Source organism: Equus przewalskii, chromosome 20 (assembly GCF_037783145.1).
Source record: "Equus przewalskii isolate Varuska chromosome 20, EquPr2, whole genome shotgun sequence".
Classification (NCBI taxonomy): domain Eukaryota; kingdom Metazoa; phylum Chordata; class Mammalia; order Perissodactyla; family Equidae; genus Equus; species Equus przewalskii.
Genome location: NC_091850.1, coordinates 39,501,728 through 39,516,926, shown reverse-complemented (window position 1 = coordinate 39,516,926; position 15,199 = coordinate 39,501,728). Strand labels below are relative to the sequence as shown.

The 15,199-nt window shown below is 34.4% G+C and overlaps 1 protein-coding gene and 1 long non-coding RNA gene across 11 annotated transcripts in view; one reads left to right on the top strand and one right to left on the bottom strand.

Annotated features, from left to right (window-relative positions):
• CDH12 (cadherin 12) overlaps positions 1 to 15,199 on the bottom strand; it is a 936,971-nt gene that overhangs the window by 389,255 nt on the left and 532,517 nt on the right. For 2 of the 6 annotated variants that reach the window (XM_070587153.1, XM_070587154.1), the window contains one exon: positions 7,801 to 7,947. The exons of 2 other annotated variants lie outside the window; for them this stretch is intronic. The gene's annotated coding sequence lies outside the window, so the exon portion shown is untranslated. The remainder of the gene's footprint in view (positions 1 to 7,800; positions 7,948 to 15,199) is intronic. 2 more of the 6 variants (XM_070587155.1, XM_070587156.1) reach the window with 1 other exon arrangement.
• LOC139077855 (uncharacterized) overlaps positions 7,728 to 15,199 on the top strand; it is a 60,969-nt gene continuing 53,497 nt past the window's right edge. For all 5 annotated transcript variants that reach the window (XR_011530440.1, XR_011530441.1, XR_011530438.1 and 2 more), the window contains exon 1: positions 7,728 to 7,828. This is a non-coding gene — a long non-coding RNA (uncharacterized lncRNA). The remainder of the gene's footprint in view (positions 7,829 to 15,199) is intronic.

Below are 15,199 nucleotides of genomic sequence, written 5' to 3'. Positions count from 1 at the left end.
TTTTTCTGACAAGAGATATTTCTCTGTTATCTTAATATTATGTTCCTCCTTAGACACTAGTCACAACATTTATCTTGGTATTATGTATCCCTCTGCCTTTCAGATGTTTGCCTTCAGGGGCACTGATAAAAAACATTATATTAGGTGGATCTGCATTAAAAATCACTTTTTTTCCTGACAAGCTTTTTAAAATGTCATTTGTGCCTTGTGAAGGCTTTTACAAAAATCCAGAGGCCTGGACCCAGATGACCCAAACTGTGTTCCTGCAAGAATAGCAATTTCCTTCTGAGGATTATGGTTCCAGGGAAGATTGCTTCTAAATATTTGTGAGAGAAATACTTTCCAGAATGAATGCTGTTGTTTACCCTATATTGATTTTTAGACCATTTCACCTCACTCCATCTAAAGGGCAAATAATAAAATACAGTTTAATTATGGTAATATTAAATATAATAGCATAATCATTCCTTAAACATGAAAGATCAAAGAGCATCTATTCAGGATGTGCTTTCTGACTACTGATTCTCAAGTAGAGCCAATTTCTATGGTGTGTTCTTTATTATAGCCAATTTCCATTGTTTATTCTTTACTATCAATTATTTGCCTCTAAAGATCAAAAAGCCTAAGAACAAGAATAATTGTAGTTCCCCTGCACTAAACATCATTTAGTTATGGAATAAGAAGCTATAAGAGTGTTGCTTTTAAGAGAAGGGACTTTTGAGTTAAAATATGCATATTCATTGATCACAAATGGATGAGAAATGCCACCTAGTTATTACAGAGAGAGGAGCTGATTGAAAACAGGTGACCTTTACCACATGTGTGTGAACAATTTTTACTGTTGATTAAGGGATAAGCTATCTACATAGGCCATAAGGTGAATAAGATGTATGAAATACGTCACATTTTAGCGGTTACAGGCACGGCAAATTTTTGAATTAATCTAATTGTTACTATATTTTTGTGTTTTTTGACATTTCATGAAGGTGACATGGAGGAGCAAAATTCTATTCTGAATGGCAGGAATTTAACTGCCCAAGCGGAAGGAAGAAGCTTACAATACATGACTGTTCTTGAATTCAGAGAAAAACACTATCTGTCCTTTTTTTACAAAGGATTTGTACCTGTAAATGTCTGTCACTGGAAATACAGTAGTTAATAAAACATGCAGAGCCCACCATCAAAGAGTTTGGAATTTAGCATTACTAAATGAAGGAATGAGTTTCAGGGATGGAGTGGAAGGAGCATAAAGTGTGTTATAGAAACTGACTGGCAGTGGCCAAAAACTATTTAGATGAAGTGACATCTTGTGTTCTGAATGTCAGGCGATCTTGCTGGGTAAAAAGTCAGCTTAATATGACAGGCGTCAGGCATGAAATCTCAGGAATAAGGAACCAAAAGATGTCTGGGAAATAGACTGCTAGAGATTAGGCAAGACTAGAGAGGATGCAGTGTTGAGACCTTGCATACAAATGGTGCCTCATGAAGTTTGAATTATATCCTAAAAGAGAGGGAACACCATCAGGGAAACCTTTAGCATAGGAGTAATGTGATCAAGTTTGTGTTTAGAGATGTCAATCTTCTGGCACTAGGGCTCATTATTTTGTGGAGAGGAGGAGAATAATAAAGAGATGATAAGCAAGTGACAGATGAAGGTGGTGTGAACTGTGGGGAGGCAAGGATGAAAATCCACAAGAGAGAGATTTAGAAGGCAAAATTGAAAGGACCAGATTTGATTAGATGTGTAGAGAATGAGAAGTGGTAAAGCAAAGATGACAGCTGGGTTTCTAACTTGACCCATTGAGTAGGTTATAGTGTCAGCTACCGAGATAGTGAAGAAAAGATAGAAATAGGTAGAAAAAGTTTGGAGGGGTGAGATTAAAAGCTGCATTGATCTCTCCCTCTCTCCCTTCCTCCATTCTTTCCTTCCTTTTTTCCTTCCTTTAACAAATAGGCACTAGCTATACAATAGACACTGATCTAGGTGCTAAGGCTTCAGCAGTGAACAAAACAAGGTTCTTATCTGTGTTAGCAATACTTACGTAATTATGCTGCTTTCTAAAACATCCAATTATTCTATTTTCAGAGGGGGTAAGCGGAAATCAACAATAGATTTTTAAAAAAATGTTTCTTGGTTTTGACCTGGCTCAGAACTTCCCATCACTCTTCTGTGATGGAAAGACTTTCTTGAAAAGTTTTATCAACTGTTGACCCAAGTGAGCTGGGCTGTAAGTCACGTCCTGTGGTAGGTCCTTGAACATTTACCCGCCTGTGGCAACCATAGGGCTGAGTGGGGCCATAAGGAGAGGAGCATTTCTCATTGACCAGCAGCACCGGCACCCCTGGGAGCTTGTTAGAAATGCAGAATCTCAGGCTCCACTCCAGAAACACTGAAAAAGATCCCCAGATAATTCGCATGTGCATTTGAGCTTGGGAGTCCTCGGTTTACAGCAGCAGTCCTCAGCATTGACTGCGTCTTAGAATTACCTGGGAAATTGTTTAAATCCCAATTAAGCCACCTTCTTATGCATTCTGATTTTATCAGAATAACCTGCATATATCTCAAAATTGGCTCCTGGGTAACTTTCCTAGCCCTACTAAATCAGTACTCCAGGTATGAGACCCAGGGATTGGCTGCTTTAAGACACATAGCTGTTGATTCTTGTATATATACCAAAATATAAGAATGTGTGGCTGGGAGGATGGAAAATAATGAACGCTATTGCAGAAAATACATTTTCATTACGCTTATTACTTGAATCAATATACAAAATTTGGAATACTTGTGCATATATCTATATCTATACATATATCTGGGAATTGATAACTTTTCAACATTTATAATTAGAGGATTTAAGTCCTATAGTAAAATATGGATGAATTAGTAGAAAAGAGGAAATGATAAGCTTGAATCTGTCTGGAAATAGACATTTAGATAGTTATCTTCAAGATATTTTAAAAATGTTCCACCAAATATTTATTATGCTTGTAATAAAAATATCACGCAACATGAGTTAGTTTCTCTTCTAAATAAGAAGCCAGCAAACATTTTCTGCAAAACACAAAACAGCAAATATTTTCAGCTTTGCAGCCTCTCTAATCTCTTTGTGTTCAACTATTCAAATCTGGTTTTACAGCATGCAAACAGTCATTGACAAAAATAGGAAGTTTTCTATAAACTGTCTACTGAGTTACTGTTTTTCAAGAAACATTCACTTATATAAACACAGTGTCATGAAGTGGGTCCACGAGCTTCTGGTAAGGTCCAAGCGTGCATTGTTGCTAAGGAGAGAGAATGGTCCTGATTTTCTCTACTTGACAGATAAGATGAGGGACTAATAACAAGGTTTCTTGTGTATAATAACGAGTATCACTTCCTGAGCACCTGAGTAAATGTAAGTATATTATATCAGTTGTCTCCTTTATTTCTCACAACACTGCTGTGGGATTGGTACTATCATTGGATCCATTTTAAAGATCACAAAAACAAAGTCTGGACACCTTGACTGACTTGCCCATGGTCACAGAGCTAGCAAGTACCCTCAGTGGGATATGAACCCAGATCCTGTACTTATAGCCACTACACATCTCTACCTTATCCATTGTCTACCAAGAGTATGAATATGTATGATGTTGGGCCAATTATAATCTTCTGGTTTGTAAGGAACACAGATGTGCTCAGCTTGAATTGGTTAATGGGATTGAAACCACAGAGATAAATGTGGAAAAGAGGAAAAAGTCTCATTGCTGTAAGTTGTTTTTGGAATATCACCCAGGATAACCAACCTCATTGTCCCTCTACAAGGAAGCACTCTCTTCTTTGGCTTAGCCATGATGATGAGTCAAAAAATGTGTCTCTTCTAATTGACCTAAGGGAATATACCTCTTTTCTTTCCTTCTTACCAATCTCATAACTTTCGCTTATTCATGATTTCTGCAGACTACCATTTCTATGTTTCTCAACCTCGGCTTCTGCTCACCAACTGCAGGTTATCTGTATTTATTTTATATTTCAAGTCACCAAGTTCAGTATTTGCTATTTAACAACACAGAGCATCCATTATTGGCATGCTTCTTTTGTAAGGCCACACAGTGGTCACTGGCTACTATAGAGATGGCTATCTTAAATCTAAGTCCATTCATTTCTGGTCAAATCTACTGTTGCCGGTGGAGTCTAGACACACGGTCATCGTTTCTGGGCAGAGAGACATATACATTGTGGACACTCAGCCTAAGAAGCTCCTCGGCAATACTGCTTTTTACAGATTCTGTTCATTCTTTTGGAGCAGTAATAAAGGAAATTGTCTATATACACTTTGTTTTTATGTTATTCTTGTACACAACTAGGATAACTTACCATAAAACCTAGAGAATGGAAAATTAATCTGCCTGGTGGTTAGAGAATATACATATATATCTCTTGATTATGCTTTTAATGATTATTGAATTCATTATTTGCAGTGTCTGATACAATATTATCTTTTTAAATGTTTGAGAACATGTTGGAGCACAATAAATGATCATATTTTATAACTATGCAACCTAACCTCCAGTCACCATCTCAGCGCATCCTTGGATATGACAGCTAATCATATTCAATTTTCCAGCTCGACCTTAATTTTATAACATCTTCCCCTTTTTGTCATGGATTGGACCAAAGTTTGTTTTGGACATTATTGTCACAATATCAGCATAATTTAGCTATAGCAAATCTCTGTATGCATATAAGAAGGTTTATATGAAGTCAATAAAGCAAATGGACTCCTATACATTTAAATCTGGGTTTTTTTCAGCCCATTTTCCAACATTCAATTCCAGCTGTTAATTTCTATGTTTTTTTCTAACATTGTGGATCTCTTTTGCCAAGAACATGAATTCTCCTTAACTTCTTTTTAATCTCATTGCAATATAAATGGCATTGAATTTGTATTGCTACTTTTTATTTGATTTTATCCTGAAAAGTATGTCCACCTCTCTTGGGAAGATACACATATTACAGATACTGAATTTCAGTACTGATTATCCGTATAGTAGAGTGCTTTTTCTGTCAGTAGTAATCAGAATCAGCTTGGTGCACAGACTTGAGCATTAACCTCTTTCAGAACCTAAAAGAACAAAGTATATGCTTGTTTCAAACACTGTAGGCTATGGAGTTTACACAATCATTTATTTTGAATGAGCCTAGAGTTAAACTATTCTGAGGGTAATATAATTAAGCTGCTCTATCTTAAAAACCATCTTAAAATATTCATGAGTATCACGTAAAATATTGGAAAAGGTCACCACATATAAGGTGATAAAGAAGTATAGTGCAAAGATTATGAGCTTTAAATACAGTCTGACTGAGTTTGACCCATAGGTCCACTAACTATGGTCCACCTGCCCCAGTTACGTGTCATCTCACAACATCTACTCATCCAGAAAGTTGGGGTAAATAACCTCCATATTATCATTTTGATTTGATACTTATATAATCATACATACACAGTTTATACTCCAATTGTCTGGCATTTAAGAGGCATATTAGACACTGCCTCTCCCCATTGTCTTTTATTGAAAATATCACATACCAAGGAGAAGGTTATAAATCTTAAAACAAGTTTACTAAAGTTTTACCAGACTTTGTGGTTTAGATTTTGAAACTGTCTATTCTAAGTGAGGTTATGCTATAAGATGTTTTCTGAATAAATTACCATCAAATGAGTGAAAAATGGATTCAATATAAAATCTAGAGGTAAATTGGCATCTGGGGATAATATAATAACAATAAAAAAGGAAGTCTGATCGAGGGGGCAGGTGCTACCTAAAATAAACATCTCCTAATTCTCAATTGTACCCAAGATTTTCTCCATTCCCTTTCAGCGGATATAATGCAAATTACAATGACAAAAGCCCTTTAAAAACTTTAGGTATATATTTTTGAATAAGAACTACAATTGCTGTCATTTGTAAACATTTCAGTATATACTAAACACATCCTTCAGTGGTCATATACATCCTTTGTTACCAGCAAATATGGCCCTCTTTGTTTAGTGTTACCTCTGCTTGTTATTAAAGGTTGTTTGAAAAAAAAACACCAAAGACCCAGTGATAGTAACTACAGTCAACACACTCTTCTCTCACATTTCTTTGAATCAGTTGAGGAACCACCCTGAAGAAAAGAAATAGACGTCTCAGTGCAACAGAGGTAGGGAAATATCTTCAGGCTTTGGCGGAAAACATCCAGACAATCAGCAAGTACATGTCAGTGCCTTCGAGTATCCTAAAAATTTTTATTCCTGCAGGAAAAGCAGTAACATCAACATCCTCCTGAAAAGCTCTCCAGGGGATTTCAGAAGGATGGCCAATTAATATAAACAGTGTTCTGACATCTTCATAAAATTTCCCATCTCAGGATACCCATAGGAGGGAGGTAGAACCAACATTTCGTGAAATATGAGTGCTCATTTTAAAAAGTACACTTAACATACTACTATAAATGTTTACACAAAAGCAGCTGGATTTTTACATGGTGCTTTAACATAGATTAGTTATTGAAATTTGATTTGTGTAACATCCTTTAAGATATATATATATATATATATAATCTTATAATGCCATAAAATATTTATATTTTAAATAGTATTTCTTTCAATATTTGGAAGTCATTTTGAAGCATATGTACCACATTATAACAAGATAAGTGGTTGCTATCATTCACTATTATTCACTCACATACATAATCAATCAATTGGTCATATATAATTATAGTGATAGAATTATTTTATTGTTCTTGATTACATAGAAATTTATTATAATTTGGAATGAAACCATCAGACTCTATTTATATGTGCAAAGTAAAGTAGAAAAGCAAAAGTTCAGATAATTAAATCTAAGTTCCGAAAAAAGTTGCTTCCATTCTCTTTAAATATTTTTAACAAACTCAGGAGGAAAATGGATTTAGAAGAAATTATGTGGACTAGTTTATTTGAATTACTTAGATAATTGCCCTAAACTATGTATAATTCAAGCTTAACCTCAATTCACTCTAGTTTGATAACAAAGAGCAACCTCAAAAATAAAAGCCAAGATTTCAATAAAAACATAATCTCTTATTGAAGAATTCTCCTTTCAAAAATAAGCATTTAGAAAGAAGCTAATTTTTCTCTACTTTTGCTTTATTAATCTATCTCATGAAAGAAATCCATCTCTCTTGTATAAGAACTATAAATCATATCAATGGTATATCAGTTCTTTTCAGTTCATTTTTCTTAGCAGCTACATCAGAAACTTTATCATTTAAATTTTAATTCCTAAATGGACACTATTGAAATATTCAGGGATTTAGTCTTAAATCCTTAAACCCAGAGGGAGCTCGGGAATGTTGCTAAAGTAGAAAGCTGCACAAAATCTCAACTCTCATTTGCAAATTTTCTTTCCATCTAATTTAACTTTGAAGCTTTTAGCCTCAGAGACTTTACAATATGACATCAACAAAACACTTCAATCAAAATCAAGTAACCTTAGCATTACACAGTTCTCTAGATTATTAAAAAGGTAAAAAGAGGCATTAGCTCTCTCTTCATATTTCTTTTTATTTTCTCTTGATGCAAGACAGAAGACATATATCAAAAGAAATTGCCCTGAAATATCATTATCCCCAAACGCCGGTTTTCATTCTAGGACACTTGCTTATAAACTAAGCCTTTTCCTGACATAAACAGTCACTTGCTGCAGTGCAGAATGTCAGTTTAGTCAGTTAGAACTTTCAATGCAGAAATTCAGTGCCATGCAGTCACGCAGATCGAGAGCAGCACTTACCTTAATTGAAATATTCTCTGTGAACGAGGTGAGAAATCAGTCAAATCAACCGTGAATGGGGTGGGGAGATCGAAGTTTTCAATCAACACCCTCCAAGTAGCTGCATGCTGTGTTTCTTTTTCCTGTTTATGGTGATCCCCTCACTGTCTAAGAGGACAAAAAGATAAGCTGAAATCCTCAGAGGTTCCAGTGAGTAAATGAGGACTAAGCGATGTTTCTTAACGGGAGATCCTCCGTGAGCGTGCTGCGTTTGGTGGCTCCCTAACTGCTGTGATAGGCTCCTGTCAGGTCCCTGGAGCTGGGCGATAATCATTGACCTGATTAGCAGGGAACACTCCCTGTGCGCAGGCAACACGCGCGGAGGGTTGGTGGGTCTCCTGGGAATTGGAAAGGCACCAGGGCCACTTGGGAATCTTGTCTTTTTCAACCTTATGGATGTACTACAACTACGACTGTAATTTGCAAGGAGATTACCCACAGTGTTAAGTCAGGAAGGACTTAAACAAATGTGCGTTCTCCTGCTGTTTTGCAAGGTGCATTCGTGTTAGATATCAGGTACAGTGAAGCAATTAATAGACTGAGAGAGCAGATTTGTAAGACAAGCCGAAAGCTGAAAAATGTTTAAAGCAAAGTGATAAGAGAGAGAGCTGCGCTTGTCTTTGCCCCAAGCCTGGTACACACTTCCACCTTTGTCTAAGTGAAATGAATTTAAAGGTTTGTCACAGTCCTCCAGAGGGCAACTCTCTGATTCATAAAAAGGAAGTATTCATACTAAATAAGCGTATTTGGCAGTTTCCTACAGACACAAGCACTCAAATCAAGGCATAGAGAACAGAGACTGGCTTGTGTGGTTTTTCAAACAGCATTTTAAGTTAGCATCACACTTAGAGAAATGTTTGCATTATACTATTAACCTGAATAACATAGAAGAGTATAACATTTACACCTAACTGAATCATTTCTTCTCTTATATGTTGAAATACTGATTTTCTAAAACAAAAACAAGCAAGGCTGAGAGGATCCCAAATGTCAAACATTTTAAATGTAGTCACATGCCATTAACAACCTGCTGACATCCATCCATGGACCACTCGAGAAGCTGCTCAACATCTTTGACATCAAAAGTCACCACTGCCCAAAATAGATCTAGTTCTCTGCAAAAATTCACGTAACTAAATGCAGTAGTCCCAAATGGTTAATTTTTGACAGCTCTCACTTCTATAGGAGAAAATTATTCAAATAACATAAAAAGAACAGAGGAAAAAAGTCATTTGCATGTCTTGAGGGCGAGAAAAATCTCATTGCCAGGGAGAAACTGACAAATGTCCTCTCACAATGATACTGTGTGAAATGTTCAGCATTTCTCTTTTTCCAATTAGGTCTCACTCGAGACATGTGGCATTCTCTTGATGTGTGTGTGTGAGTGAGAGAGAGAGAGAGAAAGAGAGAGGAAGAGAGAGTGAGAGGCTATTTTGCATTGTAATATTTACATATTTCTTAGAAAAACTCCAAGTTTCAGTAAAGGGATGCCCAAAACATACATAATAGAGAATTTGTTTGCCGTATATATTCCAAGTAAATTTCAAAAAAGTGTCTCACTAAAATAAAACTCTTTGACGAAACTTCTTGGACGAAATAGAACTTCAGTGTAACTAAGTTGCTATAATAGGGCAGACACTTGAACTTAAAAGGGAGATGCGCCCATGAGAAGCCTCAGGAGGAGGGCTGAGCCTGCATTCCATGCAGAGGAGGTCTCTTGCTCCCTCATCTGGTAGAGGGTAAGAGCTGAAGATGAAGAAAGCCAGTAGATATATTTCAGGAGAGGGAGAATAATTTCTGCTGCTAAGAGGGAACCCGTTATGAAATCATAGACTGGCATTAGAGTGTTCTAGTAGAAAAGACACTGTTTAAATAAAAACTGAGGCACATAGATAAATTATAAGTAAATAGTAAACAGGAAATATAACTGCTAATATCTTCTGCGAAGATCCTGACTAGTTGTTAAGAGAGCATTTGTAAATGAAAATCTTGTGGATTCCATGTTTGATGTTTGGTTGGTCATGCAGTTAAAAGCTCTCTGTTCTTGTATTTGGTCTAAGCCTCATTCTTAGGATTTTTAACTTAAATAGTGACCTCTTTCTAAAACTTTTTAAAACCTTAAGACAGTCTTTATTTTCCTGAACCTCTTCTGACAGCAGATATCATCACCAACTAAAATAAGTGCACACTAAGCTAACTTGCTGCCACAGTAGGTACTTTCTGCCTGGAAAGCCATGACTGCATAAGTGTGCATTGATGATACTTGCAAATTCCTAGTCTTTTTTTTCCTCAGAGAATCCAAGGGTCTCTTACTACAAACATGTTTTACAGAAAGTATGAGCGAATTTTCATTATTTTTTTAACCTATATTGGATGAATAATTGATTTTATGTGGAAGTATATGCATGAGTAACAAATCAATACTATTTTGTGTAGGAGTATAGAGAGGATACAGTAGTGATAATTACGGGTACCATATATTAAATGCTTGCTATGTGCCAGATGCTTTGTTTGTGCTTCAGCTGTATCTATTGTCCATGAAATGCTTATAATAATCCTATTAAACAAGCATTATTATCTTTTAAAAATTTTTATTAATTAAGATAAGGCTCTGAGAAGTTAAGTAAATTTACCAATGCCACACAGACAGTACAGAGGAATCCCAGAATTAAAATTCAGGTCACTTCACCTGTAAAATCTTAATAGATGCTTAGAAATTCTGGAATGTTAAAATCAACAAAAATACCTTCTTCCAACAGAATTAGGAAAATTATCTTGTTTTAATGACTTGCAAAATACATTTTTGCATCCTTAAAATTGCGTTCTGTGACTGATAAAATATTATATCATAACAGTTTGGCCACCATTGTTATCTATTGTTTTAGCAGAAAATGAAATTCAACAAAAATAAACTTTAGCCTAAAAAATAAATTCAATACAGAACTTCCAAATGATATCATTTCATTAGCACAAATGGGTCAGTTTAAAAAGATTTTTCTCTCTTTGGCAATTCATTTCCTCTATTTTTCAAAAATAGAAATTATCATTTTTTTTTAAACAGGAAAGTGACCCTACTCTAGTATATGGCTATCTCAAAGTCATTTACCAAAACTGAATTAGGCCAAAGTTAAAATGATTTCTGATATCTCACTTCTCGAAGAGAAGTATAGTAATAGCAAAGCTCAAAAGAACTACGGAGCTGAAAAATTCATTTCTAGTTTGTTCGAGCTTTATTTAGAAGTTTCTTAAACCTCACACGAATTCGACTATTTCATATGGTCTGTTGAAATTCTCTGACACATTCATAATCTTACAGACAAATGTTGTGACCACACTTTCTTAAAGCTTTTAATAAAAATTCTATCTAAAAGGAAATGATGATAATTCAAATCAATTCAGTCCTTAAACTTTGCCAAGAAATTTCCCATCTATTATCTCATTTGATTCTTACAGGAATCTTGTGAAATAGGTTATGATAAGTATTTTACTCATATTTTCATGGTGGGGATTTAGGAAGAAGAAGAGCGAGTGATTGTCCTTTGATGTTTGATACTTTAGTGGAAAAGCTGACGTCCTCCTTTCCAGAAAAGGCTTTTCATTCTCCGCCTTGTCTAACAAATATGTTTGTCTGCATCACGTTGTAGTCAAACAGAATCTAAATGGATTTCTAAATGGAAGCTACTCTTTCTTCATTTACTTGGGTTTGTTCTAAAGAATGAGAATTGTGATTGTGATTGTGATGTAATGAAGGAAAAATTACTCTGAGCTGGTAGGAAGCTTGTGGTTTATAGATACAAGAATTTCTCCACTTTGATTTCTTCTCGACTTTTCTTGAGCATGACTATTATTATATTAATACAATTGTTTACATGTTGGTCTTATGATTCTTACGTGAATCTCATCTTGCTTCTCTACAAACTTCAGCTTCAAATATTACCTCTCTATATCTTTTTGTGGTGATTTAATTATCAGGAGAGAAGAAATCCCAGAACATTCACGTTAATTGTTTTAAACACACAAAAAATAAACAAGCAGCCTAACAAAGTAATAACAAATTGATCTTTCAACCACTGCATCGAGCTAATACTAACACAGGAATGTTTGCTGAATGCTAATAGATTCTCATATATTACACATATTTCTGCTTATGTTAAGTCATGGAGGTAGAATGACTGAATTTACCTTTAAGATAAACTTTTTCACATTTTTAAAGCCAGCTTCACTCATATATACTCATGTATTGACATACTATGAACTCTGGAAATAAAGAAAGCTAAACTGGATCTCAGAAAGCTTGGACTATAGTAAAAATTCCGGCACTAACTAGCTTTATAACCTTGAGTCATATAAAAAGCTTCTAGTTAATAATTTCATTGGAAAATGTGAGGAAATTAGACTATACTATTTCTAAAATTTCAGTCAGCTATGAAATTATGTTACCTATTTGACTAATAATTTGTGCTATCCTCTATTTAATTCTGAAATAATCAGGCAGTTGAGAAGAAAAAGTTGTCTGAAAATACACTTTTTCTCCCCTCTTCCACTCTGCCCTGACAGTTTTATTTTATTCTATAAATGACATTATGACAAGCATATTTTGTTTTCATAGTTAAAGAAATTTAAGAATCAGCCAGGAGTCATTGATTTGAAATTGCACATGGAATAGATGAAAAAACTTGCTAAGGTCAAGAATATTCTTTGATATTTTTAAGTGACTATAATGCATTTCTTTTAAAGGACATAGGTGTTATATTATGTCTAGAATGGATCCTTAGCCTTTTTCTTTTTTATCCTGGTCAGTTGAAAATGAAAGGTGATTTAATCAAAATGATTGAGAGTGAACTTAAACTAGGAAGCACAACTGAAAAATGAACATATAATATTAATATATTTTGTATTTTTAAAGCCACATTTCCACTTTAGTAGGCAGTTATCTTAAAATAACAAAAAAGCATAGTGCATAATTAAAAGAAAAGAAATGGCTTTCAGTTGACATCATTGCTTGGCATTTTACCCCTTTCCTGTTAGTTCAGATTTATTCTATTTTGTATCTTCTAGATATGATTATTAATGCAAGAAAAATGAAATATATAAAACTTTAAGCATATTAATTTCAATTTATATTAAATTCACTAAAAGCTATTGAACATTAGTGATAACTGGAATAATGCATATAAAATCCAAACCACACACATTTTAGCAATGATTAAAAATATTATTAAACAAATATACATAAAATACTATTTAATGAACAGTATCGCTTAATAGAAAAAGACAGGCATGTTTATTCCTTTATTGAGTAGATATTACCCTTTTTGGAGAGTCAGAAAGGGGGGAAGGTAGAGTGAATGTAAATTTATGGAATGTAGAAAGATCTGGAAGCACTAATGTGATGAACAGTATCAAATTAATTTACTGTTCACTAAAAAGTCCTAGGTTTAAAAAAAATCCTAATTTAGATAGAACTATTCATTTGAAACTATATAACCATATATTTAATCATTTAAATTATTTTCTACCACCATATATAGTTAAAGCTAAAAAGAAAAAATCCCTAACAATACCAAGTATTGGCAATGATGCAGAACATCTATGACTCTCACTTACTGCTCGTGGGAATATAAAATGGTGCAAGCACTTTGGAAAACATTGTGGTAGTTTCTTAAAATGTTAAACATATACCTATTGTGTGATGCAGCTATCTTGCTCCAAGATGTTTACCCCAAAGAAGAGACAGTATACATGCATTCAAAGACTTGTACCCAAATGACTGACTTCATTCGTAACAGCAAAAAAACAGAAACAATCCAGATGTCCATCTACTGGAATGGATAAACTGTGGTATATTTATATAGTGAAATAGTACTTATCAATTAAAAGGTACGAGCTACTTATATACACACAAACTGAACCATTTATATGCATAATGATATAACTGATCATTATGCTGAGTGAAAAAAACCCAGAAACATACAGGTAACCAGTATATAATTCCATTTATGTAAAATTTTAAAAGATGGTAACAAAACCATAGTGACAGAAGGCAGAAAAGTGGTTGATGGTACTTGGGGGTGGGATAAGGGATGGCAAAGGGGCACATGAAACCTTTTGGGATGATGAAAATGTTCAGTATCTTGATTATGGTGGTGGCTTCACGGGTGTGTACATCTGTCAAAACTCATCCCATTTATACTTTAAACATGTGCAGCTTATGTTATATGTTATACGTCAATAAAGTTGTAAAAATACTCATCTTCCTCATTTTGTCTTCAATAAAACATTACCATAATTAAATGGTTAATGCCATATTATATCCATAATAAAATAACAGTCTGCATGCCTTTGACTCTATTTCCTATTTTCTAAAGAAACCATATTGAAGATGGAATAAAATCACCTACTTTATATTTCTAACAGTTTCTTAAATTGTAGAGAGCGTTCCCCATTCAATCAAAGTTTAAGACAACTTTAAACTTAATGTCCTAGTACCTATCAAGATAATAGTTCAGTAAAATTTTATATAGGGAAATAAAATGCCATTCCATTTCAAGCAATGACACTGTGAAATGCTTAATTACTTCTTGATACACATATATCATTGTCCATTTGTTTCTAAGTTCTCTTTAATGTGGATTGAAATCTTATCCCAGCATAACTTCAGCATCTACGCCACAGCAGGTGACTCTATTTTACAAAAAAATAATTGGGCTTTTTCAGACTCAGGCTCTAACTGCATTTGACAGGCCTTAAGACGAAAACACACTGCATCGCATCGTAAAGTTGGTATTGTTAGAGAATGCCTCTAAAAGGATCTTCATCTTACTCTCACTTACTTATTGACTAAACTGAACTTTTTCTTTGGGTGTCATGGTGACTGTCTCATTCTCTCCTCAGTTACATTGACTGTAACATCCAGTTTCCTCTCATGTCAACCTGCTCTTTTTCACTTTTGGCAAAAGTCAATAATCTGCTGCCACAACACAAGAATAGGTGACTTCCATCTGCCTTCTTGACTTTATTTTCCTTATTAAAATAATTATTAAAAACTCTAATTTATTTAAAAAATTAATTTATTAAACATTCTAATTTCCTTATTAAAATCTCCAAAGTGATACAGGGTTTTAACATATCCCAGACTGTTGGTGAGTAGTCTGAAATAACACTGTTACTGCTTTATGTACATCAAATATATGGACTTAAGTTTTGGTAATCATGGTGCAGCGGTAAAAATAGTGATAAAAATAGCAGGAACTTTGGTGCCTTACTCCCTGGTATTAAAATAACACAGTAACTGCAAACAGCAATTTTGAATCCTTGGGCTAGTTGCATAAACCACATTTTCAGTTTCCTCTGATTAGAA